Source organism: Mesocricetus auratus, unplaced genomic scaffold (assembly GCF_017639785.1).
Source record: "Mesocricetus auratus isolate SY011 unplaced genomic scaffold, BCM_Maur_2.0 Super-Scaffold_100031, whole genome shotgun sequence".
NCBI classification, from domain to species: domain Eukaryota; kingdom Metazoa; phylum Chordata; class Mammalia; order Rodentia; family Cricetidae; genus Mesocricetus; species Mesocricetus auratus.
In genome coordinates this window covers 18,045,535-18,071,675 of record NW_024429212.1, presented here as the reverse complement: position 1 = coordinate 18,071,675, position 26,141 = coordinate 18,045,535, and the positions used below count along the sequence as shown (strand labels likewise).

At 41.1% G+C, this 26,141-nt stretch overlaps 2 pseudogenes; one reads left to right on the top strand and one right to left on the bottom strand.

Annotated features, from left to right (window-relative positions):
* Positions 1-9,774: 9,774 nt before the first annotated feature.
* LOC121135095 lies at positions 9,775-13,627 on the bottom strand (annotated as a pseudogene).
* A 7,917-nt stretch (positions 13,628-21,544) lies between these two features.
* On the top strand, positions 21,545-25,139 carry LOC101843691 (annotated as a pseudogene).
* Positions 25,140-26,141: the final 1,002 nt, after the last annotated feature.

The window sequence follows — 26,141 nt, the reverse complement described above, 5'->3', positions numbered from 1 at the left end:
AAGGTACAAACCTGTCTCCCAGCTCCTGTCACTTTTAAATTTGGAGGTGAAGTGAGGGCTTGGGAAGTGAGCACACAAGAGGAGTCTTCTTGCTCTCTGGGTGGCTGTCTGTTTCTCCATTTCTTCCACTTAATGGCATTGTGGACACACACTCTCTCCAGGCAGCACTCATACAGACAGACCTCATTATCCCAATCTCTTTGCCCCTCCACTGGGTGCAGGAGCCTGCTCTCTGTGGGTACTTGTACTATATATGAAAACAACCACAAAATATAATGAAAAATAAATAAATACATAAATAAAATCTTTTTTAAAGCAATATTATCCCACCACCAAGGAAAAGCCCTTTTGATAAATGATCCTGGCAGACTGGAAACTCCATGTTTGGAGTAATAAGGTTGAATCCTTATAATTTCCAAATATCAGCTCAAAGTGGACTAAAGACCAGATGCAAGACCTCAATCTATTAAATTCTTACAGAGAAACATAGAATAGGTATGACAGCTTATACCTCCAATTCTTGTCCTTGGTAAGCAGAAGAAGGAAGATCTTAAGTTTGAGAATAGTGTGGGCTTGAAAACAAGCTCCTGAAACAAAATAAGAGCTGAAGTGATAGCTTAGTGGTTGTGACTGCTTGTCCTGAAAGTAGGATAGCACAAGTTGGAATCCCCACCATCCATATAAAAGTAGACATGGCTACCAGTGCTCACAACCCCAAAACTGGCAGAGGTATCCAGGTGGACCCTGAGAGGTCACAGTCCAGCCAGTATATCTCAATGATATAAAGCATCAGATCCAGTCACTCAAACTCAGCAGAACAACAAAAATGGTAATGATGGAAAGCACCCAATATCCTGGTTTGGGCTATGCACATGTATGCCTGTGCATGCCTAGTTACATATGGATACCTCTCTCTCTACCTCTCTCTTCTCTCTCTCTCTCTCTCTCTCTCTCTCTCTCTCTCTCTCTCTCTCTCTCTCTCACACACACACACACACATGCACACACACACATACACACAACTATCAACAACAACATATCAATCACAACCATCATCATAAGCAAAGTTGGGGGTTGGAGACATGATTCTGCAATATAGTGTTTGCCTAGTATGCATAGGCCCTGTGTTTGCTTCCCAGCACATAACAATCTTGGCACATTGCTGAGATTACAGAAATGGGTCTAGGATGAGAAGAATGTGGATGCAAACCATAGCCCTGATGTTTAACACTTTATCTGCCTTCTTAGGAGCTCTAGCCTTATTAGGAGGCAAAAATAGAAAATAATCAGTTGCAGGAAACAGAAAATAAGGAAAGGCCTCTCAAAGCTGTACATTTGGCCTTTGTTGTCTTTCCTGTTGCTTATCAGGGCAAGTCTGAACCTGTCCTTTGCAACATCTATTGCTCTGAATGGCTCCAAACTACACTGCACCATGCACAGGAGACTAGGGAACAAGCATTCCACCATTGAGCTACAACTTTAATCCTCTTTTGTTATTTTCAACTCACTGTAGTCTAAACATTTATGACTATCCTCTCTCAGCCTCCCAAGAAGTTGGGCTTACGGGCTTTTGCCACTAGACCAGGGGAATATTTGTTTTGCTATATATCTCTTGAGCCTAAATCTTACTACATTGTCAAGGCAGACCCAGAATTTCTGACCTCAGAAACTCACTCAGTCTCCCAAACCTGGAACTTCAGGCTATAACCTAAGTTTCCCAAATTCAAATCCTATATCTCAGAATGTCAGTACTAGGAGAGGAGTTAGAAGCAATTCTTATTCAAACTCCTTCTATCATGAGGAAAATTGATATTACAAAGTGTTGTGCTTTTTAAAAATTGTTGTTGCCTTTCAAACTATGGCTATCCTAGTCAGCAACTGCAACTCTGCCCTTACCAGCTGGGATTCGGCCAAAAAAGCCTAAGGAGATTGTGTTCACTCAGGCACCAACATTTTCACTTTCAAAGGAACTTATCTAAATCTTTTTCTCCCTCTAAAGAGGTCAAAATTGAAAGGTTGAGGTAGAATCATGCCTCTCAGAGAGGCTGGAAAGCAAGCCACTCACTTAGCTCATTTCTTCGAGTCTCTCAAGATCTCTTGCTTTCCTTGTGCCTCCTTAAAAGCCATTCTCCACCTGGCTCCTCCACAGAACTTCCTGTTTCCAAGGCTGCATCATTGTGCCCCTCCTGTCTCCCTTTGTTGTGCCTAGATTCTGAACCCCCAAATCACCAAGAGACCCATTCCAATGCAAAAGCAGAGAGTCTTTTATTGTTTAAAAGAGTCTTTAACTCAGGCCCTTCCTCTGTTCATCACAGTGAATGGCAGAGAAGGACCCAGAGAAACCTTGAGGCAGGAAACTTATTTGGCATCATAAGGGGAGTGTCTAGGGGTATGCAACAGTCTTAGGATTGGTGCACTTCTGTACTTGGGCAGCCAGTCCTTTGGTGATTGGTCAAATGGTTGCTATGGCCTACAGGCCCTCCCAGGGCAGTTGCTATCACTGTTGATTGTAGAAATTTTACAGTAAAGCATGCCCAGAGCCATGAAGCACATCCAGAGTTCTGCTAGCTAACTTCTGGTTGGTTCCTGGTCAAGAGGAGGGTATCTGACTCCTAGTAATCAGGGCAGGCCCAGCAAGGTTAGATGTGCCCTGAGTCAGAGTCCTACGTGTCTTTTCTACAGCCTGTCATGGCTGCTAAAGCAGTGTGCTGGTCCCTTCACCTTCGTATCCTCCCACTTGGCTTCATCACTGCCCTCCAGGCTGCCTCAACCCCCCTCTGCCTCCCCCACACCTCCACAACCTCAATGTGCTGCCAGCTGCCTCAATGTGTGCCCCAGACTGCCTCGGAGTTGCCCCCATGCCTTAGAAAGGCTCAGGTTGCCTTGAAGTTCTAACCTCTAGGTAACCCCAGATGCTTCCATGTTCCTGCCTCAGTTACCCTGCCCCAACAACTTTAATATTTCCACTGTGCCTTGCTGTTGTCCCAACACATGCCTGGCTGTGTCATCCTGCTTTCATGAACACTTGCTTCCATGGTGTTCAACTGGCTTATTCAGTGTCCATATATGCTACTTTGCTGTACCCCCAGTTGCCTGAATATACAACCCATGACTGTCTCAGTGTCTCATTGGCTGCCTAGGTGAGCTCAGAAACTTCCTGGGAGGGTGCCCCTCACACATGCTGCCTCAGTGTTTCCTCAAGATGCTTTGGTGTCCCATGACTGACTCAGGGTCCTACGGTCTGCCTCAATGTTCCCCTTTATCTGCCTCAGTGTTCCTTTCCCCAAGCTTAGACAGTTTTCCCCAGGCTGCCTCAGTGTCCCCCCACTACAGACTGTGTGTCTCCCTGACTGTGTCAGCTGACCCAAAGATACCTATGTCTCACTGTTTGTTTGTCACCCCCCACCCCTGCTGCATCATAAAATAACAACATGTCTGGGCATCCACACAACTGCATCAGGGCATCCATGCAGCTTTGCTGGAGCCCAGGTAACCTCCTTAACACCTGGGCTTACTCATTGTCTCCCCACCTCCCCAGCTGTTTGGGTTCCATCAGGCTTCCTCAGTGCCCCCGCTCCCACCTCCTCAGTGTCCCACTGGATGACATGGTGTCCTCCCATGACTGTCTCAGGGTCTCCCTATGCTTCTTTCACATCCCCTCAGGTGCTCCAGTGTCTGGCCACAACTACTTTGGTATACCCCTGGCTGCCACAGAGCACCCTCAACTGCCTGGTGTCCTGTGCTGTGTGAGTTGGTTAAAGAAAGAGGTAACTTCAAGATGAAATCATTAGGCCTGAGTGGCAGCAGGGAAGTTCAGCCTCTGATGGACTGAACCTCAAGCAGCAATACAAAGGCACATTTATTGAATGTTACACAAAGGTTTTTGTTGTTGTTGCTGTTTTTTGGTTTTTTTGGCAAACAAGTTTGTAATACCAAAGCCCCTGACCTAATCTGTGTGTCTTGCTAAAGCATCACCACCCTGCTATTTTAGTCCTTATTGTGTGCTATTGGCAGTACCCAATAAGCCAACAACTTCGGATATGCCAGAAGCATCTGCAACCAAAGGCTGTGCAAAGGCTGTAAAGATGCTCCAGAAAAACAACTCTATAAATCAAGGGAAACAATCACTAATTCCTAACGAGATTTCTGTTAAGGTGAAAGGTCATTTATAAAACAATTCTTCTGTTCTAATGTTTACTCTTGCTATAGTGACTCTACTAGACTCCTACAATGCTTCCTGCCCCAAGGCTACCTCAATGTCCTCCAGGCTGCCTCACCCTCACTCCTACCCTTGCTTTGGCATCCTCCAGCTGCATCATTTTCCCCCAGGTTTCATGGGTGTCATGCCCCCCAAACCTAAATGTCCCCTCAGGCTGCATGGGTGTCCCCCTGCCTAACTGTACCCCCATGCTGCTATAGTGCACCCCTGCTGCATCAATGTCTCTCCCCCTGAGTGCCTCAGCGAATCCCATGCTGCTTTGGTGTGTCTCCCTCCCTGTAGTGCCCCTTGTCTGCCTTGATATCCCCAAAACTGCCTTATCCTCCCCTTGTGTCTCTCCCAGATGCCTTAGTTTACCTGTGGCTGAGTCAGTGCCATCAGCTACTCCAATGCTCCACTGGCTACCTCGGTGTCTCCCCCAGATTCCTTGGTATCTTCCCTAATTGATGTATTTCCCTCAGTCTACCTCAATATGCTCCAGTCCCTGCACAGCACCTTAGTGGACCCCAGGATAACTTGGCATTCTTCTCAAGTCCCTCAGGTTACCTCAGAGTACCTGAGGCTTTCTCAGAGCCCCCCCCCCTGGGTGGCTCTATGTTGCCCCAGCTGCCAGTGTTCCATAAAGGAAGCCTCAGTCTTGTCTGTTCCTCCCTCCCTGCATGAAAAATAAAATACCTAATGACTGATACTGGGGTTCAAACTTCAAGCTGAAAATCAGAAAAGCAAAGTAGCAGACTACTAGCTCTTACCATTGAAGGTATCAGACTGGCACTCAGCCCCCTGATTTACCAGCCATGACAGATTACAGAAAAGACATTAAGCCTCTGACTCAGCTCATGACACAAAGAAACTCCAGATCCCCTGGCCTCCTGGAGCCTAGGGCCAAAAGTAAACACAGACAAATTCTAGACCCCCTAGCCTCCTAGATACTTGGAACTGTTTGGCCACAAAAGAAACTCTAGGGGAGACCAAAAACTCCCCTGTAATCTCCAGGATACAGTTCTGAAAACTATTGGTATCTATAAACAACAGGCCACCTGTAAGTAACAAGATAAAGTCATAAAAAAACACAGAATGTTCCCTCTTAGCACTGACCAGTGAGAACAATTGGTACACAGGTATTTCATACCAAAATATGACTTTGAGAAATTCTCCTAATTGTTCCCAAATGTCAACCCATCAGAAACTAACCCATACCTACTGATGTAATTCTGTAATTTTTGTCTTTAAAACTTAGCAGTAGACAGGGAACTTCACACCCTTTGGAGGCTGCTGCATCTGCTATCCAGACAGGGTCCTTGTCATGGCTGGATGAACAATAAACCTTGGTTTTGCAATTCAATGGGTCCATCTCCCTGGTGGTCTTTGGGGATCTTTGAGACTTGGGCAGACTCAGGCTGAATGGGTTGATCATGTTGCCTTTCCTCAGTGTAGCTGGAGAATCCTGAGACTGAATGTCTTCCTATCCTCATTGTGGCTGGAGAATGAATCCCTCCTATCTTCAATGTGGATGGAGAATAAATGCTCAATACTGGGACCTTGCCTTACCTTCCTAATGCTGTATAATGGCATCTCATCACAAGTGTTTGTGAGCTGTTTCTGTTTAGGACTGGATCAATCTTGAGTAGATCTTGGTAGTCTTGGACTCAAAGAGATCCACCTACCTCTCAATTCTAAATCCTAGGATTAAAGATACATACTAACACTTCCTAACTCCAGGCTGCTGGGATTAAAAGTGAGTGCCTGGCAGCCACTGTGGTGGCACATGCCTTTAGTCCCAGCATTTGGGAGGCAGAGGCAGGTAGCTCTCTGAGTTCGAGGCCAGCCTGGTCTACTGAGTTCCAGGACAGCCAGGCCTGTTAGACAGATAAAACCAGAAGAAGCAGAAGCAGAAGCAGAAGCAGAAGCAGAAGCAGCAGCAGCAGCAGCAGCAGCAGCAGCAGCAGCAGAAGAAGAAGAAGAAGAAGAAGAAGAAGAAGAAGAAGAAGAAGAAGAAGAAGAAGAAGAAGAAGAAGAAGAAGAAGAAGAAGAAAAGGTATGTGCCTGGCTTTTATGGCTTGTGGCTGACTTTAATAAGTCATAAATAATATATCACCACAGCTGCCTCGTGTGCCCCCCACACTGCTTCCCGGGGTCTGCCACAACTCAGTGAATCCAAGGCTGCCTGGAAGTCCATCAGGGGTCCTCCCACTACCTTGGCTTTCTCACAGCTGACTGGGTTTCACTAAACCCCAGCTACCTCAGTATCCCACCATTCTGCTTTGATGTTGCTACCCCAGTTACCTCAATGTCACAATGACTCACCTGTGGCAACTGGGGAAGAACTGGGTGCAGGAGAATTGGGGGGTACTGCAGGGTGACAGCATCAAGGTCTCAAAGGACCTGCCTGCCTGGTCCCCCAAACAAGGCTAAGCACTGATTAGTGGGGCAATGAGTTCACTCTTGGCTTAGCAGATGGACCCAATCATGAGTCAGAAGATTCTTGAACTTGGGATTACACCAATCATTCACAGACCAACACACTAATGCAATCATAGCTCCTGCACTAGCACTAAGAGGGTAGTCAGATCATTAAGAGGTCATTACTGACTGGGAGGTGCACACACACAGTGACTGGCAGATAAGTCTACGAACACTAGCTGTCTGCTTTATGGCAGGGCATCATCAGACTGGCCCATTACAGATCAGAAAGTCCACAGTGATTGGCATGCCTGTCCAATGAGTGTCCCAAGCAAAGCCTGTGTATTTGAGCAGCTTGCAAGCTCTTTTCTCTTTCGTTATACTGTTGATTTTTTTTTGGTGTTTTTTGTTTGTTTTTTGTTTTCCTTTTGTCAGTCAACAGCTGCACTTTTTCCTGGAACTTCTGTTCTTTATCCTAAGATTCAGCAGAGGGTTAATGTTTCTCAAATTTCTTATCTGGGATTACTAACCGCAACACCTAACCCTGGGAACTCTTTTGACTTAATAGAGGCAGCTAAAATTAATGGGTGCTGCGTTCATAATTGTTCTAAGGAAAAGATAGATAGCACCACCTTGTGGAGAAAAGGAATCATAGACTGGTAGTGGTAGGAAGTCATGGGTACATAGTAGGAAACAACACTGGGAACATTAACCATGTCTCACTTCTCAAAAAATTAAGGTGATGCATACACAAAAAGGTAAAAATATCAGGGATTCACATAGTGACAACTGTTGAGAGTAAGTTCCCTGGATACTAAGCATATACAATTAATGGTAGGATCTGGTATGCTCCAAGAGGAAAAAATGCCATACAAAATGTGGGAAGGAGAGATCCACTTTTACCACACACAGGCGCTTATATTGGTGGAAGAAGAATGGTATGGTGGGATGGAAAAAAAGAGTTCCTTTTCAAAGTCTGCCCTTTATAGAAAGATTGAGATGAGTACGACCCTCTTTTAGCCCAGGGAAGTATCTTACAAACAGCAAAGAATTGTTGGGGTTCAAATATTTCTGTCCTTAAAGCAGTGTACCTAATTCGAATTATCTTATAATTTTGTAAGTGCAAGTAGCCACCAGCTGACATAAGTTCTGCAAGAACAGGATGTGCCTGACTCAAGAATTAGTTAAGTCTGCAAAAAAAGCAGAACTCTATGTTTAGAACGAGGTTATGTGGTGGGTGAGACATGTGTTTGGGGGAAGCATAAAGGGTAATGGGAGGACTTTTTATGATGACTACGATGTAATTTTAAAAGTTGAAAATAAAAAATCAATAATAAGAGTGTCCAAGTAAACCGTCGAACAACTCTGTTAAAGTATAACCATGGTTCAAGCTATTCAGAGCCACTTGTGTGCAATCCATCTGGGGGCCAGATTCTTAATTTGTGACAACTACCTTCCACATCTGAGGACTTGAACTCCAGCAAAGGCAGTATCATGGGGCACTTACAAAGGTTCTGCATCATCCTATCAGTGGATCACCCTTTACAGACCAGGACGTGCACACATGGTACTGGCAGATCAGTTTCTACAGATAGGCTATTCTCTCTTATTATTGAACCAACACTCGTGGGGGCAGTGTGTTTTTGAAAGGACCAGTGAGGGGTCATCGGTCTCAGTTGTCTGTCAATCCACAGATTACACAATAGACGAATGAACCACTTATGGTGTAGTGAGTGACCTGGGCTGAAGAGACACCCACTCACTAACTCACAGACCAACATGCATGCATCGTCAATTCAGACTGACATATTGATCCACTGAGAGATCTGTGCATCTGCACCCTAAGAGAAATGCACCATAGGTTGACCAAGCGTGGACCAAGTCATCAAAGTGGTTAAACATATCACTCATAATGGAACACACATAACACACACACACACACACACACACACACACACACACACAGAGTCACACAAGCCTATCAATCACAGGTCAGCAGGGCCGTCCTTTATGAATCATCAGAGCTGTCATCACTGATCAATAGGACTATTCCTCAAAGAGAGTGGTCCAATCCACTAGCACAATAGTTGGCCGAAGTGCTCACACATCAGTAGGCCAGTCTAATGCTAACCCTAGCCCTAACTCTAACCCTAACCACCTTAACCACTCTAACTTCACCCTAAATCATAAAACCTAAATTAAACACTAACAACTAAACTTATCCCTAAAACTAACTCAACCTTCTAACCCTCTAACCCTCTAACTCTAACCCCCTAACCCTAACCTAAAACCCCAACAATAGCCCTTATCCCCTGACCAGAAACTCCAGCCCCAACTCCAAACCCAACCCTAAATTCTAAGCCCTACACCCTAACCCTAACACTAACCCTTAAACACTAACCCTAACCATAACACCCTAACCCCAACTGCCTAAACCTTATCCACTAACCATAACTCTAACACTAACCCTGAATTACCCTAAATCTAACCCAAACACTCTAACCCTAACACTAACCCCTATACCCTTCCTACTAAACATAACTCTAAACCAAACCCTAATCCTCTAACCCTAACCCCTAACCCTAACCAGTAACCCGTAACCCCAACCTAATCCTAACCCCTAAACCTAACCCTGAATTACCCTAACTCCAAACCTAAGGCTAATTCTAAGCCCCTAACCTTAGTCCTAGTCCTCATAACACTAATCCTAACACCAAACTCATCCCTAACTACAACCTTACTCCTAACCCTAGCCCTAACCCTAACCATCTAACCATAATTCTCTTACTTTAACCCTCTGACCCTGACCCTCTGATCCTGACCCTTTAACTCTGACTCTAACCCTAGTCCCAAATCCAACCCTAATCTTAGCTCTAACCCTGACTTTTACCATGACTGTCACCAGAACCCTAATTCTAAATCCTTACCCTCACTCTCACCCTCTAACCCTAATCCTAATTCCTAAACCCTAACCCTCATCCCCACCCCAGGCTAACTCCCTAGCCCCTTAATCCCCTAACTCCCAGAGCAGTACACAGACCCTGTCCTTAACCATTTTAACTCTATCTCTAAAGCATAATCCCTATTCCTAAAATGGTGTCTTAAATTCCTTCTACCACTTGTACCTGCTTTCCTTTCACTTATGATTCACAAAGTCAAAATTCCATTTGTGTTGCCTTTCCTACTTGGAATCTCTTCTCCCCTTCACTGCTGAGATCTTTGTTGCAATGAAGGGTTCTGGACACTGCTTGTCTGGCATCCAGCCTCTGCTGGCTTGGTCTTTTGGTTACACACTCACAAGTTAGATAATTACTGCCCTCACTGACTTGGCAAGTGTTCTACAAACAAAAAGAAAATGAAACAATGAAGCTGAAAAAAAGCAAAATGCACACTCAGCAGCATCAGCCCCTTTTGGAATCCTGAGACTGACTTCACTTGGGGTGTCAGGTGGAACACATTTTGCAGTTGATACTGTTCCACTAGCATGCACATGTCTGGGGAAGAGAGCACACATGCAGCTCCATGCTCCGTGCTCTGAGATCAAATGCACATGAGGAGAGGACTGGGAAAGGGAGGGCACAAGGAGGAGAGGAGGAGGAGACAGGAGGAAGGCAAAGGGCCAGAGGGAGGAGAGGAGCTAGGGAAAAATCCAGGAGAAAAGCAGAGAGATAGGGGAAGGGAGTATGGGAAGAGGCAAGGGGAAGAGCAGGAGGATGGGTGAAGATTCAGTGTTACCTGGGGGAGGGGGCAGGATGTTGAACTAAGGATAAGACAAATTATCCCCTTGGTTTGATCTCATGTACTATACCTACTGCTGTGACGTTATTGGGGCTTCCTAATGCACTGGTCCTGCTATAGCAAAAATACTCAACACTGCATCATTTATAAGTAGTAACAATTTCTTCTCATGATTATGGAAGTTGGGAGTAAAAAAATACTCTGAAATATTTACTGTCTTGTAAGGACACAGCTTTAGCATCTGGGATTGCTCTTTATTGGCTGGTGTTTGTGATGACTATCACTGTGTCCACTGTGGCACAAGACAGAAAGGTGCAAAGAATAGAACATTTTTCTTAAGAATCTTGTGAAGTAACCAGCTCTGATACAGTTCCCTCTTAACAGAAGGATTTTAGATATGACACAGTATTATAAAAAGGAAAAGTGTGAATTCTAAAGTTAAATTTTTTACACTTTTAACTTTTAAAAAGATTTTTAAATCTTTATTAATTTATGTGTATGTGTGTACACCTGTATGTCAGTACATACACATGTGCAGGGGTCTGAGAATGACAGGGGGCACTAGATCACCTACAGCTGGAGTATCAGGCTGACACAGATGTTAGGACCTGAGCACCTGCCCTCCACAAGAGCAGTACATGCTGTGTAGAGTGAAGTCTTTTCCATGCCTGCCGCTTTGGTTTTTCCCTACCATTCGCCTGACCTATGCTGCATTGCAGTCCCCAAATAACACACAAGACGCTGTATTAATTATGAAGCTATTTGCCTTGCTTGTTTCTTACTGGCTAGCTCTGACTTAAGTATTTACTCCATAATTGTTAATCTAAGTATTTCTCTTACCGGAGAAAAGGGTCCAGACTTCTTACCCCTATGGCAGCTACATGATGACTCCCTGTGTTTCTCCTTCCCAGAATACTCCTCGACTCCCAATCCCACCTATCTTGCTTCCCTATTGGCCAACACTGTTTTATTGGCATATACATAGGTCTTCTCCATCACAGCTAATCATCATTTGCCTTCCCAAATAGTATCAATTGAAAGACATCCATTAGAATTACTAATATAGTAAAGTTGCTTTTCATTACAAGACTGTAACTATTTCTCAAACTTATTCTTTCAAATTTAAAAGATGTTCCTGATTATTCTGATTAATGCATAGAAGTATTCCTCAGGCTGTCAGTCATTACTGTCACTTCTTTGCTCTCCCACTGATTTCAAACACTCTTTTTGTAGTATTTGACAGGGATGTCAAGAAATATATCTTTGCTCAAGTGATTTTGATATGTAAATAAAAATTCTTTAGATATTGATAATCACACACACACAAAATAATCACTTACTCATAAGTGAAGATGAATTTTAAAATACCACAATGATAAAAAATTCATCATGAATTTAAAAATACACTAGTGAGCCAATAAGAAGGTTCATCAGGTAAAGGTACTTGTTACCAGGGCTGAGAACCTGAGTTAAATTCTCAGGATCTTCCCGGTGGGAGGTAAGTACTCTTTTAGGCAAATTTTCCCAATCCTCGGTGTGTGAGCCATGACAAGTACATATCCACACAACCCACACCCACACATGCAAATATATAAAAGAGTATTAAAATATAGTATTATCTGAAACATTTGAGGGTGATCATAATCTCTTTACCCAGAATGTACAGGGTAGGTACATGAGATGCTTACACACTAGGGCCAAACTTCTAGAAAATGATGAAAATTCCTCAAGAGGTATCAATGAGATGAATACTAATGAATGATGGTCATGGTATTGTTATAAATATATTAACTAGCTTGTAATTTTATTATACATTCTGATCTATTACATATTTGTTATCTTAGTACAAAAAAGACAAAAGAATTCTTTTATATATTTGAAAGATCCCATGTTAATATTCCCAAACACATTATGTTTTAAATTAATTGTAAAGAATATGTGATATTTCATTTATGTAACATTATATTGGAATTGAGATGACTTCTTAGAGGGCAAAACATCACTTTTCTTGGGGATCTGGCCATTAGTTGGTTGTCCAAGATGCTGTGGATGGCTCCACAACCATTCAATAATTGGTCAGCACTAATTAGTCAACAATAATTGGACTCAGATGGTTGTTACTACTAAGAAGACATAAAGTCTGTAAGGAAACAGGTTGGGTGATCCTGAGGGGATTTAGAGAGAGGTGCTGGGGGATAAATAAGATAAAAAATGCATTGAATGTGTGTACAAAAATTTCAAAGAATAAATGACTAAATACTATTTAGTTTTTAAAGTTTTAACCAGGAGGAATATAATCTAACTGTTAAATAATTTTGTTTATTATACTATTACCTAGAATATAAAAACCCTTCTTACCAAATTGCCTAAAGCTCCCTTTACATCCTTATTCCTTAGAGTGTAAATGAATGGGTTGAGTGTAGGAGTCACCACACCATAGAAGAGAGCCATGAACTTTGGTTGGTCCCTTGAGATAGAGGAGGGAGGCTGAAGGTACATACTAATTCCTGGGCCATAAAATAAGGAGACTACTATAAGATGGGAGGAACATGTACCAAAGGCCTTTGTCCTTCCCTCTGAAGATTTGATTTTAAGTACAGCATGTCCAATACTAGCATAGGATGCAAAAATTAAACAGAGAGAAACAGCTGACATAAAACCGCATACGACAGAGAGAGCAAGCTCATTACTCTCTTTTTCACCACAGGCAGTTTTAATCAGAACTGGAATCTCACACACTATGTGATCCAGTTTATTGTGGCCACACAGTGGCAACTGAAGTGTCACAGTAGCCTCTGAGACTGCCAAGGAAATTCCTGTTAACCACACAGTGGACACTAACAGGAGGCAGGTACGCTGATTCATGATAAGGGTGTAGTGCAGAGGCCTGCAGATGGCAACATAGCGGTCAAAGGACATAAGAGCCAGGAGCACACACTCTGTGCCCCCCATTATGTGGAAAAAATAAAGCTGAACTACACACCTCATGTAGCTGATGGTCTTTGTGGAACACCCTAGGTTAGCTAGCATCTGAGGCACAATGCTTGTGGTGTAGCACATGTCCAGAAACGAGAGGTTGGTGAGGAAGAAATACATGGGACTGTGGAGACAGGGGTCTAATATGGATACCAGAATGATGGTGATGTTTCCCATCATGGCGAGTGGATATGTTACCAGAAGAATAATGAAAAGAGGGAGTTCTAGCCAAGGACAGTCTTCAAAGCCAAGTAGAACGAACTCTTCTGGGTGAGTTTTATTGGTTATTGTCATTCCTTGCAATCTGATTCACCTATAGTAAAGAAGTATCAAGTAAGTTAGTATTACAGGAATAGCAAAGACTCCCATGGTTCATTGGCTGTGACTATAGAAGACAGGGTAAGCATTCAGTGACTGAAATAACATGAATGACACTTATTAGATAACTTGGACAGTACAGAGCCAACAGAGTCCAGAAGAAGTCAAAGGATTCCTGGAACTGGAATTAATGATTATTGTGAGACTTCTTGTGAATGCTGGAAATAAAACCCAGCTCCTCTAGAAGAGTAGTCAACATTCTCCACGGCAGAATCACCAATCCAGTCTCTCCAAGAACTTCTTAATGAGTTCCTTGTCATAAGCACTGTAACAAGTTTTCCTACTCTTAAAGTCTTTTAGCACTTGTTCCCAAATACTATGGCACAGAGGATCTTATTTTTATATTGTAAGATACTTTTAAGTGTTTGTTCTGTTAGCTTCCTAAAAGCTATGGATAACCTAGATATCAAGAATGTATCAATGACAAAGCAGCAGATTGTAAGTCAGCATTTCTGGGCTTCAAAGAAAGTACTTGACACTAAGGGGACGATAAAGATGGACACTGCATAGCTTCTGATCTGGCTGTATTAAGACAGCACCTCTAATTCTGATGATCTTCATGGGAATCTCTCTGCTGCAGAAGAAATATGCAGTCAAATGCTCTACCTCTGAGCTATACCCCCACTGCAGAAGAAATATGAACTTGGAGCATTGTATCAATTATTATTTCCAACAATGTAATCTACACACATTATTGAATGCTGTTTACTTAACATTGCTGTCATAGTTTTTAAATATGTGTGAATCATTAGCTTTTCAAAGAGCAAATTTAGATTTAGTCTCTACAAATTCTTCCATAATTAAATTTATCTAACTCTCATATTAATATGTACTCTACCTTCCCCTTCCCCTTTCTCCTGAGATGAATGTGGATTACCTTCCAGTTTATTTATCTTTATTCTTCCGTCTTCAGATAGTTTGGATTATTTCAGTTACTCTTATGATATATCATAGTACAGCTCCTGAAATTCAATGACTTTTTCTTTTTCTTTATTCTTCTCTCATAAAATGCATCCTGACCACAGACTTCCCTCTCTCCTCTCCTCACAGTCTACCCCACACACCTCCTCTCTCCCCTAGACCCACTGCTCTTGTTTCCCTTCAGAAAAGAGAAGGCCTTCCAGTGATATCAACCAAACATGACATAATAAGATGCAATAGGATCTTATCAATGCTGGGTGAGTCAGCCCTGTAGGAAGAAAAGGATCTCACTAGCAGGCAAGAGCATCAGAGACACCCCCATTCCCAATGTCAGGAGCTCAACAAAAAATGGATGGAACTAAAGCAAATCACACTGAGAGTCAACCCAGCCCCAGAAGGACAAATATTGTATGGACTCCCTTATAAGTTGATATGAACTATTATGTAAAGAATAACGCTAGTAAAATCCACAGATCCAACAAATAGATACAGAGGAGAGGTCTGGGGTGGGGGACAACATATTATCTGGGTAGAAAAAAAAGATTTTGTGGGTGGACTGGGGGCAGGTAGGGAAGGGAATAGAAGAGAGATTTTTATTTTCTTATCCAGTGATTTATCACTATTTCAACTCATAGGGATATATTCATTTGGAGAATTAAAAATCACTGGTCAGTTACAGGCTATTTTGCTGTTGGGATGCTGTCCACACTTCTGCTTGCATTTTCATGCCAGCATAACACATCCACATTTAGTTAGATAACAGACAGAATTTCTTTTATATTTGTAGTACATTTGGGCTTTGGAGGCTGCAAAAAATATGTTTATTTAGAAAACACCCTTCATTAGAGAATACTTTTTAAGTCAGAGGAACAAAGTTATTCATATTTTAAATATATTTTATAAGATCAAATGACTGACTAAATCAGTACTTCACTCAGGTAATCAACATCCATAATGTTTATGGAAACTTAAGGGCTTTTAAGTTTTGTTTTATTGACAGACTGAGAAAGAAATGAGTTACACATTAAAGTCTAGTAGTTGTTCCTAGAGCCACAGAAATAGATACAACCAAAGCTTATGAATGGCCTTTTAGATACTGCAACCCACACGTTCTGTGGATGCATGCCTGCCAATACAGGTGTCTGTTTACTTACCTTATTTTTATGAATCCCTTTATTTAGTAAAAAGTAATTATAAAGGAAAGTACTTGAATTTTTCCTTTTCAAAGACAGAGAGACTCTAAAGAAAGTGAGAGTTTAAGATTTGCTACAGAACGCTCAGGGTTTCAGTTCATACAAAGGTGTCAAAGTTGAGGGAAAGCTCAAGTTAGGAACACAATAATACAAAATACCAAGAAGGCTTTTAAGTTAGCATCTTTCTTTGTGATTTCTGAGACTCCTGGGAATTGTTTTCACAGACAACTCATTTGTCTTTCCCTAAGTGAGTACATAGAGACAGTTCCTTGGGAATGAACTCCCTGAGGATATGCTTCTCACACACAATTAGTTACCTGCTGTTCTGAGGATAGGCGCCAATCTAACGCAGTGGGATGCATATCGAAATGAACTGATCCCATTTCCCAACACACTGAACACCATCTAAGATGTGTAACAACTAAAAATGAGCTTGTTTGAACCAGTCGTTATTCTGAGAAATTTAAATGAGAATTTTTTGATATATCACCTCATTTAGAGATATCATATACAGGATAAAAGTCCTTGAGAATAACAAAGATAATATGCAATGAAAAATGAATTATCTACTATGAGTTACGTAGAAATACAAAAAAATCCCTTCTAAGTATTTAGCATTTTATCACAATAAAACGGCAATGACATGAAAATAATCTGCCTACTACTTACTGAAAAATACCTACTTTACATACTTATATTCACTTGTTAGAATTTTGTCACATGGGCCATGTAGTAGTTTGAGATTTGTCCCTCATGAATTCATGCACAATCAACGTATATAATTGTCATGAGTGTATTCACTCTGTTCTTAGAGCAACATTATGAAGTCTTTGTTATTTGGAATATTTCAATGTGTATTAATAATTCAAATGCACATCAACTTGAGAAATAATTTAAATACTTTGAATACCAGGTACATTTAGAGGTGTTTCTCTTTGTCCCCCATTCCATAGTCCTTCCTCTAAACAAAGTCACTGATATCTGAGTGCCCCCTTTTCATTATAGACCTGCTAGGTGTTCTATGTTCCTTTCCTCTGGGCCCCAGCCCCTGGTATTTCTATCATGGCTGTGCCTCTCAAGGCTGATTTCAGAAGAAGAGTGATCTGGTTTCCTGTTGAGTATTGATGATGGGAATTTTCAGAGGAGGAGTAGACAGTGAAATGACAGCTGGTTTGGAGTATTGCCCAAGCAGGAACTCTGGTGGCACATGTTCACAGATTCCATAGAGGCTATGCCTTCACATTACCTTCCTCAAACTTCTGTAGGAAGTTTCTACAAAGCACATTTGTGTTGTGCACATTTCCCTTTGTTATTCCAGATACTGTGTTCAGAGTGGACTTACAGTTAGTGCTAGCTCCATGATAATCCATTATTGATGTTTTAGAACTTTCTCACCTCTTTTAATACATTTCATTTGCTAAATTTTCCTCATGTTCCGATTGATATAGACCATCTATGGCCAAAGGATCATATGTGACAACCCGTGAAAAAGAGATCAAAAGCACCTAGAGAGATGTTGGTTACCACCGAGATGTGTGTGTCACTATTTCTCCCTCAGGTGTATTTGCCATGCTGGTTATTGTTGTTCTCCATAGGCATCATAGTTGTATATGACCACTTGTTATAAGTCTTCCTACCATCCAGGTCCCAGTGCTGTGTCAAACCCAAAAGCACACAGAGACTCTATTAGTTACAATGCTGTTGGCCAATATCTATGGCTTATTATTGGCTAGTTCTGTCTTAAGTATTAACCGATAACTACTAACATATGTATTTATACAAGGTCTTATCTCACCGAGAACACCAGACTCATGCACCCTCTCCTCCCAGGATCATATGGTGACTTCCTACTACATTTCCCAAAATCCCCCTTCTCTCCTTGTCCCACCTATCTTACTTACCTATTGGCCAACATTGTTTTATTCATCAACCAATAAGAGAAACATATTTACAGAATGACATCTCCCATCATCTCCTCATTTCTGTCTAAATAAAAAGAAAGGTTTTTAATTTAGCATAGATTTTCATTTGAACAGATATAATTTGCCAAGGAGAACTTCCCCAAAATTTAGGGTTGGGGAAGGGATTCATTTTTTTGTCTTTCCAGAAAAGTAGAAGGTATCCTGATAAGGAATCAGGAGACTACTGGACACATGAGACATCTGGAGAAAAGGGACAAAACAGCTATAAAACTGTCCCAAGAAAAAGAGTAAATTGGCCTATTGGTATAGCACATTTACAAAAGGGAAAAATATCATAATTCTTCCCAAATGTTTGATTCTTATTTCTATACAGAAATATAATATAATTAGTCTTTTTAAAATTTTATGTATGTTTTTATTTAAATTAGAAACATACATGCTTCAAATGTCAATCCCAGCTCCCCCCCTTCTCCCTCCACCAGCCCCACCTCCACCCTCCACCCCCAGCCCAATCCCTACATCATTCCCCAGGGAGGGTAAGGCCCTCCTTGGGGGGATATCCAGAGTCTGTCATTTCATCCAGGGCAAGACCTAGGCCCTTCCTCATGTGTCCAGGCTGAGACAGCATCCCTCCATGTGGGATGGGCTCCCAAAGTTCATTTGTATGCCATGGTGAACATTAGTCTACTACCCAAAGCCCCAGAGATTTCTGAGGCCTCCTCACTGACACTACATTCATGGAGTCTGGATCAGTCCCCTGTTGGCCTCTTAGTCATCAGTCTGGGGTTCAAGAGCTCACCCTTGTCCAGTCAGCTGTCTGTGGGTTTCATCAGCATGGTCTTGACCTCCTTGCTCATCACTCCTCCATCTCTGTTACTGGGTTCCAGGGGGGTCAGTTCTGTGTTTAATTGTGTTCTAGGATGTCACATAAGGTAGTCACCAACCTTATCATCAGGTAGGGGCTATTAATGTAGTCTGTCTGCTATTACTTAGTTTTCCAGTTAGTGTTATCCTTGTACATCTCTGGGAATCTCACTACAATTAGTCTTTTTGTGGTCTCAGTCCAATTAAAGATTAAACGCTGGCTTTGGAGTTGGAGAATGGCTCTGTCCTTCTCTAAACCCAAGCATGACTGTTAAAGTAAAAGATATAATCTCTGTCTCATGTCCAAAGGGCCATCTGATATGGAACAGAGGGAAAACAAATATTTAGGACTATAGTGTTACTACTAATCTCATAATTTTTATCATGGTATTAATGGTCATATAGAGTACTAACCAATTCTCAATAAGGTTTTTATCTACCTTCATGTATATGATTTCTTGTTTGAGTCTCTATCAGTTTTCTACAGTAAACCATGGCCATGCTTAAAAGTGACTTTTGAAGTCTCCAAAAGGAGGATGGGGCCCCACAACAACAATTTCGCCAGGACTATCACAATAGCATTATGCTGAACAAAAACCAACTAAAGATCAACTTTGAACTAAAAACTGCTCATAACAATTTTGTGGTGACTTGCTGAGATGATGTTGCCTCACAGACTACTTTAGCTAGCAATGGATACAAGGCTTGTATCTGCCCATTATATAGAGACTGGACAACAAATGATACAATTAACCAAAATTTCTTTTCAGGACCCCCTAAAGATGTTGTCACCCACAGACAGCAGGAAGTAGTTTAAGAACATGATTCCCACATTTCCCAAAGATGGGGAGGGTGGTTTTTGGTCACTCTTTGGGTTATGGATATTTGTCATTGTTTAGGGGAATTGGTTACAAAATGTTGTTGTTTATGATCAGGAAGAAAGTTGAACAAAGGAGATTTCAAGATTCAAGGTTTTGTTTTGAGAGAGAGAGAGAGAGAGAGAGAGAGAGAGAGAGAGAGAGAGAGAGAGAGAGAGAGAGAGAGAGGTCCAGAAATGGTAGGATACAAAGGGTAGATTACTGGATCTAATCTGAAAAGAATAAGGGAGTATATGGAGATGTTGAGATGAAAACGTAGAATATTGAATCTACTCTTACTTTTGAGTTGGCCTCGAACTCACAAAGATTCCCCTGCTTCTCTCTTCTAAGTGCTGGGATTAAAGGCATGCACCATCAATGCCCAGCTTTGAATCTACTCTTAAAAAGCAAGTACTTGCTTTAAATTATTTACAATGGATTAGACTTCTGTATATTGTATACAAATTATGTATATTGATGCAAACTTGAGATTAATTTTGCTGTTTCTAATATTCTAGGTATTGTATTTATACAGTTCATTTAACCATGTGATACAAATTTCTAGTCCTTAAAAGTCATTATTATGAACAATATAAGACAATTAGTAAATGTAATTTAGTAATTAGCCAACTATATCAAATTGGTAGTCACTTTAGGTATGTTTTCAACGTCAAACTGATATATTAGAAAGACAGGGCTGATGAGGGAGGTCAATGCAATATGGAAGTTAATATATTTATTTACCAGAGAAAGAACTTACACACAAGCTGAAGATCAGAAGCATGGCAGGCTACCAAGAGCAAGCCAGGTTTTCTTTTTCCTTTCCTTAAATATCTCACCTGTGCCCATTCCCTGTCCCTGACCCTTTGGGCGTGGGCAGTATTGTGGGTTCATCCCTACACAGGTCATCTTCAAACACATCAGAGATCCACAGAATATGGCATTTAACATGTTTTAATAACATAGATTCTTTCTCTATGACAATGAGACATGTCTGCTGCTGGCAGCACCAATCCACATCAGAGAAGATGATGGGTGTTGAAGAAACTCCATATGGAGTTTGAGTTGTTTGTGATAAACATAAGCTGCTGGAAAAGAAAGTGCCCTTGCCTCAACTGCTGACAGTTTGCTGTCCAAATTGGACAAACAGGACACCAAAAGGAGTGACTGAAAACCTTGCAAAGACAAGGTGGTCCAATCCTTCAGGTTATCCTGGTTCACAGAATGCTATCAGATGTGCTAGGCCTATTGGCTGAAGATGGATGCCCCCACATTGCAGAGCAGTCTTGGGTGACTGTCCAAGCAGCCAGCTGTTTCATTTCTCACATTCTTTAGAAGTTGTTTTTCTCACACTTCCTGTTTACTCAGTTAACATTATTTCCTTCCTGGGTCTCTGAGGGAGTTGAAGACTAAACAGTATAGTTATAGTTTTCCCTGTTTACCAAATTATAGGTTTAAAAGATAATTTGATGTGCATATTAGAATAGAAAGTAAATTAGATACAAGACTTTGGACTAGACATTGTACTTTTTGCCATGTATATCTTGTATATAGTTATTTTTCTTATTGCACATAGCTTTTCTTATATTCATTATAACTTTTTTATTTTTTTAGACAAAAAGGGGGTTACATGGTGATATCTTTCTTGCACAAATTAAGCCTGTCTAGGAGTCAGAGAATGGAGTATATACTTTTTCTTATATTCATTATAACTTTTTTTTATTTTTTAGACAAAAAAGGGTTATATGTGGTGATATCTTTCTTGTACAAATAAAGCCTGTCTGGGAGTCAGAGAATAGTGGTTAGCTTGACACTAGCTAACTATAGAGGTCTGGAGGTCTGTACAGACAGGCAGGAAGTGACATAGCTGGGCAGTAACAGTATATAAGCAAGGACAAAGAGGAAATTGCTCTCTTCTTAAGATGCTTAAGAGGTAAGGTGTGCTGTGGCTTGCTCCTTCTCTCTGATGTCTCAGCATTTCCCTCTATATCTGAAGCCTTCTGGTACCATGAAAATTAGTTCTTAAGGAGGTTTTTAAATCAAGTTCAGATCCTCTGGGTCCTGTGACTGTAGTGCATGGTATCTTCAGCAATAGAGACATACCTTCTACTTTTGGGTTGTAGCAAAGGGCAGCCGCAGTCGCCTATAATATTCGAGGATTCTCGGAGAGGTTGAGGCCTCCAGAGTTGTGGATGGGGGTGGGATAGGGAGATGGTGGGGGCAGTGAGAGGATGGGAGGGAGAGGGAACTGGGATTGGTATGAAAAATAAGACTGTTTTTAATTTAAATAAAAAATTAGTAAAAATGTTTGGGGAGTCTCTTAGGCAACCTGACCAGCAACTCAAAGGAAGCTTTTCATTCCTGGTGTGGGATTATTCTTAGATAGTCTGTGACTCTAATAGGGAGAATTGTCATCCCAGATAGGAAGATTCCATTTAAAGTACATATGCACACACACACACACACACACACACACACACACCTTTAGGTAGACAGGAAAACTATGGTACTAGTAATGAGTCAACTACCTGGGGATTGTGAGGTTATCAATTTTGGAGGAGAACCTACCACTATCATATTTCTAAACTGACACTCTCCTTAATTATATTATAAATATCATTTATGTATGCATGTAAGGCTAGCAATCCTCCAGATCCTTCTATTGTCAACTTCTCCCTAGCACTGAAATTTAGGCTTCTGCAGCTACACTCAGAATTTACATGGATGCTAGAGATTCACTTTATTCTTGTTTTTTGCTTGCCTAGCAAGTGCTCCTACCCATTGAGCCAACACTAAATTAAAGTTTATTATAAAAACAAGCATTCCACTGAATGAAAATAATCTCTTAAAATATACTAAAACAAGAAACAAGACAAACAGTAATCTATTGTAAAGGTTAGAGATAAAAGGCACCAACTTATCTACACAGTCTGGTTAGTACATTTAAACTGTGAGTTGTAATCTAACCTACTTTTTGTTACATTATTTATTTATCTTTCCTCTAAATGAGTGAGTATATGTGTGCTTTTATAAATCAAATTATGAGGCAAAATCCATTTCTTACTATAAAGAATAGTAAATAATTTGAAAAAACTGATAACCTGAATATAATTGGTTACCAAGATAATATTACATTGCCTAGACATGGCCAAATACTGAGACTCTCCTTCATTCACCTTGCTTAGAAAATTTGGTATTTATATTCTTATGTGCAATATCTAATGGGTTGGATCTTAGCACAAAGTACAGCATTGTGTTGGTTATGAATATATGTCTGGTAAACAAAATTCCCTGAGACTATTCCCAAATATCAACTCTCCTCATCCACTAAGAATCAGAAGAAGTAAATTTTCTTGCTTTCTGTTTTATTAAGTTACTTAGATGGCTTGTCTACCCCCTCAAGGGTCTTCAGAATGACTTTGAATTGATTATTATTTTTCCTCAGCCTCCTGATGACTGAATTACATGCATACACCATCATGCATGACTTCTTCATTCTTTCAACAAAGGCTCTGCTTGCTGGGATAGGAAATAGGTTGCAGTAAAGTGAAAGGTGTTCTGTACATGGTCTTCCTGACACTCAAATATTCTGTCAAGACAATTATAGCAACAAAAACTATCCACTCAATATAGATATTATAGTATCAGAACTTTAAAAACATATCTCTGAAGTATATTAAAATCAGATGCAGAGTTTTTCCATGAATTTAATTGCTAATACATAGCAGTGTTTATATGACCATAAACTTCCCCATGTCAGATTCATAACCTGATTCCCACTATAGGATCTTCTTCATTAAAAATTTTTAGATCAGTCCTGTCGACTTAAGATGTTGTTTTTTGAGGTAGCTGTTTCCTCATGTAGGCCCTACAATATAGTAATTGCTCTGGAGTTAGGAATGAAAGCAGGGGAGATTTTGAAGAATATACTGTCTTGCAAGAAATGTGCCTCTGATAAGAACTATGCTTGATTTATAGGAAAGTAAAGACTTCATTCATTTAACATATTGTAAGAGACAGCTCTAGTCAGTTTAGAAAGGCCAAATCAATCAGGAAGTGGGTTGTGATAGTAATTGTCTGTGTGTGTGTGTGTGTGTGTGTGTGTGTGTGTGTGTATGTGTGTGTGTGTTCATAAGTCCTGTGGAGGCTAGAAGAGGGTCTGAGGTCTTCTGAAGTTAGACTTCTGCAGTTGTGAGTCTGCCACAACTGTGAGTGTATTCTGGAAATAGAACTCATATCATTTGTAAAACAGCAAGCTGTCTTAACCACTGAATTGTCTCTCGTACCCCAGGTCCAGTTTTTATACCACTTCCAAAGCCTTGGATTTCCCATAAAAATGCCTAATGAGACTATGTGGAGTTTATTGGTTGTTGGATAGTTAGTTAGTTAGTTGGTCTTTTTTATGGTTCTTTGACTCTTACAATTAAGTTCTCACATCTGAAAACAGTGACAGCATCTCTAAATGCTGTGTAAAAGTTTTTATTTTCATAGCATCCCTTCAGTAGAAGCTTCTCAAAGTGTAGTTTCAGGGTTAGCACTATCATCATTGTCACCACATTAACATTGCTACAAATTATAATTCTTGGACTTCTGCGGTGTTTATTGCTTATGATAAGCTTGCCTGAAGATCATAATGCAAATCTAGCCACAGCCATAGAGGCCAGACAGCAGTGGTACACACCTTTAATTCCAACAGACACACTAGTTAGTCATAAGAGCTGGGAAGTGGTGCCTTTAATACCAGCCCTAGAGAGGTATATAAACAGGAACACTTTTTCCCACCTTACAAGATAGCAGGTGGTGGTGGGGGGTTGGGGGAAGCCGAAGCCTGACACAAAAGAGAAAAACTTAAGGCCAAGAAGGCTGGTATCCCTGCCACAGGTGCAGCAAAAAAGGGTAGCCCTAAGGTTAAAAAGACCAAGAAGGGGAAGCCCCATTTCAGCCAGAACCGTATCCTGGTTAGAGGAATTGGCAGGTACTCTGATCTGCTATGGATTCCAGAAAGGTCCTGTACAAAATAAAATACCCCAAAACCCAAGGATGAAAAGAAGAAGAAAAAGGAGAAGGTCCTTGCTACTGTCACTAAACCCGTTGGTGGTGACAAGAAAGGTGGTACCTGGGTGGTTAAGCTTTAGAAAATGCTCAGGTATTACCCTACTGAAGATGTTCCTTGGAAGCTGCTGAGTCATGGCAAAAAGACCTTTAGTCAGCATATGAGAAAGCTGCCTGCCCCCATAACTCCAGGGACTGTCCTGATCATCCTCACTGGGCACCACAGGGGAAACAGGGTGGTTTTCCTGCAGCATCTGGGCAGTGGCTTGCTACTTGTGACAGAACCTCTTGCCCTCAACAGAGTTTCTCTGTGAAGAACACACCATAAATTTATCATCGCTACCTCTAAAAAGTTGATATCAACAAAGTTAAAATCCCTAAACACCTGACTGAAGCTTACTTCAAGAAAAAGCAGCTGCACAAGCTCAGGCACCAGGAGAGCAAGCTCTTTGATGAAGAGAAGTATAAATAAGAGATTACAGAACAGCGCAAGGATGATCAGAAAACTGCAGACTCTCAGCTTTTGCCAAAGATCAAACCTGTTCCTTAACTCCAGGGATACCTGCTGTCTCAGTTCTCTCTAACAAATGGGATGTATCCTCACAAACTGGTGTTCTAAATTGCTATCAACCTAACTAAACATATGTTAAAAGAAACGTCAGGAGCACAGGGTCTCATTGCTGGCAATTAGTCTCCAACCACATTGAGAACAGGATCATCTCAGCCTTGGTAGAGTTAAGAGCTCTCTGGTCGCTTGACTGCTTTGCTTTTCTGATCTTCAGCTTGAACCCCAATATCTGTCTCTGGGTTTTTATTAGACATAAAACAAAGGGTAACCAACCTACATACCACATAATCCCAAAGAAGTCAGGAAACTAGGAGGACCCTAAGCAAGATATAAGTTAATCACCCCTCCCTTCCAGGGGGAAATAGACAATATCTCCTGAGTAAATTAAGAGCATGTAGGGAGAGGGAGAGTGGTATAGGAGCCATGAGGGAAGAAATGGAAGGGGAAAGAGAACATGAGGGATCAGGAAGGTTGAGTTGGGGGAGGACAGACATAAAGAGCAAAAAAAAAAAAAAGAGAGAGAGAGAGATAACAAGGAAAGAGGGAGCCATTATGGGGTTAGCAAGAAACCTGTAAAGTATCTTAAAATAATATTCTACAACAAGGAGCCCAAACCATGGAAAGGGGAAGAGATGATGCCACCCTCAGGAACAGACAGGTGGGGAAATTTAGGTTGCTGGTTGATGGGAGTACTTATCTGGAGTTCATTTGATTTGTGATAGGTGGATTTAAGTCTATTTCCTGAAGCTTATACAAAATTTTGTTTGTAAATGAGACAAAAAGTTTTAGATAAGTCTATATTGTAAAAGAGCAGTAGGTTTATGTCTTTGAGTCATTAAAAGTTTGGGGATCGAAACAATAACATGGACAGAAGGAAAGATGTGAAATAACTTTTCAGATACCTTAAATTATTTTCTCAGACCGATAAATCACTTTCCAAAACTCTTACAATTTACTTAAACTTTCATATCCTTAGACTTTAAAACATTTTACAGACTTTTACAATTAAGTTTTTAGCTGGGCCGTGGTGGCGCACGCCTTTAATCCCAGCAC